Source organism: Mustela lutreola, chromosome 10 (genome assembly GCF_030435805.1).
Source record: "Mustela lutreola isolate mMusLut2 chromosome 10, mMusLut2.pri, whole genome shotgun sequence".
Classification (NCBI taxonomy): domain Eukaryota; kingdom Metazoa; phylum Chordata; class Mammalia; order Carnivora; family Mustelidae; genus Mustela; species Mustela lutreola.
The window spans coordinates 103207919-103212026 of NC_081299.1; the positions used below are offsets into that span (position 1 = coordinate 103207919).

The 4108-nt window shown below is 49.4% G+C and overlaps 1 non-coding gene across 1 annotated transcript; it reads left to right on the top strand.

The window, feature by feature from the left end:
• Positions 1-3740: 3740 nt before the first annotated feature.
• LOC131810724 (U1 spliceosomal RNA) lies at positions 3741-3903 on the top strand. Its single transcript, XR_009345703.1, has one exon. It is a non-coding gene; the product is annotated as a U1 spliceosomal RNA (small nuclear RNA).
• Positions 3904-4108: the final 205 nt, after the last annotated feature.

A 4108-nucleotide genomic window follows, 5' to 3' on the forward strand; every position in this document is an offset into this window, starting at 1 on the left:
CTGAAAAGTGTATAAGTCCTTCCATAAATGTTGGCACAGAGATCTGCAAATATTCCTTGGGAAGAGTCGTTAGTTATGTTCTTTTGCTTTCCAAGAATTACTATAAAGCTATCACTCCACAATTATTTCCTAGAGAGTCATAAGCACGGACAACAACAAACAAAACCCTCAAATAGTATCTCACAACCATCACCATCACAGCCACCAGTAACAAAAAGACCCCAAAAAAGACTCTCACCGGAGGTAGAGATGCCCCCTATTTTTATAGTCAATGGAGTGACTCCACATCTGCTCTCACAGTCTGTTATTCAAGTATTTCCACGAAGGCCTTTGGCTGTCAATACAGAGGAACTCACTGGCCCAATCGGCTGAATGGATGAAAGTCCGTAAGCTATTAAGGCAAAGAAACCAAGCATGAGACCATGTTGCCCTGTGCTTATTCCAGCATCCCAGCGATTCCTCCTCCAACCCTGTGCCATCAAGGCTGCTGCACTCTGATGGGATAGTCAGTAATCAGTGAAGAACTCAGACACTGCTTCTACAAAATTCATTTTAAGTACATAACATTTAGGAAAGCAACAGAGTATGATGTCGTATTAACCTCACACCGCTCAGGATTCAGTCACAGATCAGTTGCTTTTCACCCTTTGTGAAAGGCTGAAAAGTAGCTTTGTGCCTTAAGAGAACTCGTTGCAACAAAGATGTACCTTTGATGGGTATATTGTCCAATATTCACCTCTTTGTAAGTTATGTCCTAACCCTCCCTGTGAGAGTAACAGAGCCCACTCTTGAAATATCTTTCTGTGTGGCCTCCAGTGGCTTCCACTTGGCATAATTCCCATAAGAACCTGGCTGAGCCCATGCAGGGAACGGACTGTGAATCCCACAGAAAAGAATGGAAAGAAAACAGGTGGCAGGTGATGAGGAGAGCAAAGGCCAGTGAAATGTGAATAAAAGTAAATTTCCTTACCGTCTCTTATAACACCTAAAAATCCCTTTGGAAAGTCTTTATCTCCACCCTCCAACCCCAATGTACAGTATATGGTAAATCACTCCTCACAATCCCAGGCCACCTCTTCCTGTCCAGGGGTCCTGTCCCTGGACTTTAATAAAAACACCTTTTTTGCCCTGAAGACGCCTCAAGAATTCTTTCTTGACCATTTGCTCCTGGCCCACATCACATCAGCAGGTACTTAAAAGTAAGACATAAACCCGAATAAAACTAGCTCTTGACCTGTGGACCTAAGACAGAGAACCTACAGAGTTTGTACAGAATTTATCGCATTCCCCAGAACTCATTACCACTGAGGTGAATGAGCTAGATGCTTCTTACTGTGTTACCAAGTCACCATAAACAGAACGCATTACAAGAACACACATCTATATATTTTTTTAACCTTACAGTTCTGAGGGTGCAGAGTCCCAACAAGGATCTCACTGGACAAAGATCGAGATGTCCACTGGGTACCTTCCCTTCTGGAGGCTCTAGGAGAGGGTGGAAATGAGTCAAGGGAAACCGCACATAAATGCAGTCCTGAGGTTTTAGCAAAAGAGCTCCTCTGCCCTCCTTACCTCCTAGGGCACTGCAGCCCCAGGGGAGGTGCTGATCTGACCTTACAGGGACTTGACATTGCACAGGCATAGGCCTCTACTAACCTGGCCAGAGGAAGAAATGCTAGCTTTTCCTCCCAGGGAGACAGCAGTGCTCTTCCAACTCACACTTCACCCCGATGGACTTTCAGAACAATCTTCCTAACTGACCCCTTTCCTCCAAAGAAAAGAGTGTCCCTCCCCTTTGTTCTCTGGACTAGCCTATGGATTTGCCAACGCTGCTTTATCCCAGATCGCCTTCCCCTTTTATTCCTGACAAATCCCATTTTTGCTGGTAAAATATCTGGAAGTTTCTATTTTTTTAGGTGTGTCTCTTTGCCTGTTCCAGCTTTTAGAGGCCCCTCCTCCATGCTCAGCCCCAGCCCCAGCAGGCAGAGTCCTCCTCACACAGCATCTGTCTGACCTCTTTCTCTGCCTCTTCCAGTTTTAAGACCCCCTGGTCTTTCCAGAGGTTGCCTGGGGAATCCAGGATCATCTCCCCATCTCAGGGTCCTTAACATAAGCACCTCGGCAGGGTCCCTTTTGCTGCTGATGGAACGTGCACAGGTTCCTGGTGATGGGTTTTCGGAATACAGGTGAGGTTTGGCGGAGTGAGGTTGGGAGCCAACGATGAAGCAAGAATCCTTGCAACGTCTCTGGTGCAAAATGTTGATTTTACTAAAGCATGGGGACAGGACCCTTGGGCAGAAAGAGCTGCTGCCCTGGGGTTGGGAGCCAAGGCTCATTATATACTTTGGCATTAGGGGTTGGGAGAAAGGGAGGTTTTCAAAAGAATATGCTAAAGAGGACCTTCAAGATCCTGGAGGCCTTTGCCAATGTCAAGTTAAGGTTGTTTTTCCCTATAGTTCAGCATTACCAAGAACACAGCTGGCAGCTTCCTGGAACTGTCCCAGAGATCTCACCCAGGAGTGGGAGGTCAGGGTTTCAGGGAGTCAGCCTGTGCTCTGTCCTTTAGCTAGCCTTCTGCTTCCTCCTCACTGGCATTACCATGGGCACCTCCTAGGGACAGGGCATTATTCTGCCTCCCACCACACTACGAACTAGGTGACAACTAAAGTTGGACACCCTCCACCCCCCAATCTTTTCGAATTTCAACAATCTCATAAAAGAAAAGCACTCCCTCAAGGCGCAATCTAGACAAAGGCAAATCAGGACCCTCAGACACTCCATCCAGGGCCATACAATTGCCCAAGTACTGGTCTCTTGGGAGTATTTGTTTTGCTTTGTTTCCCAGACCTGGCATTTCCCCTCCCCCCCCCCCCCCCCCCCCCGACTTGGATGCAGAAATCTCATCCAAGGGGAAGAGCACCATGGTGGAGGGAGGGAAGGTGGTGGCAGAGGTGGCACCCCGCTAACCCCCTGCTGTGAACTCTGAGCCCTGTTTAAGGGAGCGGAAGGGATGGTTTCCTTTGGCCCCGTCCTCAACAGTGGGATCCTTGGTCGTTCTCTCCAGGACAGCCTCGAGGGAACTCTGCGTCATTGCCCTAGGAGCTGGCCTGGTAAATAAGCTGTCCCCCGCGGTGTTCTCAGGGCCTGGGATGTTGCCAGCAGCTGTCAGCCAGAGGGCCAGCCCAGAGGTTGCTGACTTTGGGTTCCCTGCTCCATCCCCCAGGGTGTCCAGACCTGGGGGGATGCGTGGGGGACTGGCTAGGAGGCTGAGTTCCACAGGTGTAGCCAACGCCCTCTGTCTCCTCAAAGCAGATTTTAAGGAGAGGGAGAGAGGGAGAGACAGAGAGAAGGAGAGAGGGAGAGATGGATCTGCGCTTCTCTGTCTGCTGGAAAGTCCTCCCTCGTGTTCCTCTCAGGCTGGGGCAGCCTTCCCTGTGCTGAGTGCTCTGTGTGCCTGTCTGTGTGCGATGGCAGGGAGACCCCCTGACGTCATGGATGGGGTGTGTCTGATGTAAATCAGTTATCATTAGGCCTAGGTTCTGGGCCAGAGAATTCCTGGGGCAGAGGATGAAGCAGTGCTATGGCTTCCATTGTATTAGGAAGACTTCTGTGGAGGGTGAAGATGCTTGGAGCAGGAATGGCTGCTGAGGGTTTGGGGGTGTTGGTTGGCAAGTGAGCATGTGTGCAGGGTGGACGGCGGGTGAGGCTAGTGTGGGGCGGAGGCGGAGGCAGAGAGGGTCATACTTACCCGGCAGGGGAGACACCATGATCAAGCAGGTCATTTTCCCAGGATGAGGCTTGTCCATTGCACTACGGACATGTGACCCCTGCGATTTCCCCAAATGTGGGAAACTCGACTCCATAATTTATGGTAGTGGGGGACTGCGTTCGCGCTTTCCCCAGGTAATAGGTGTTCAATAACAGAATGCTCTGATTTTTAAGTTTCTCTTACAGCTTTATCTTTTAAGAGAACGTTTGCTGGTGTTGCTGTTTTAGCGGTACCACTTACTCAGTGAATGCGTAATTTATCACCCACTTAACTGCATTGCTGGTTGATGGTCTTTCTCACTGGAGACACGCGGGAGTCCTCTATGCACAGTTTTCAGGA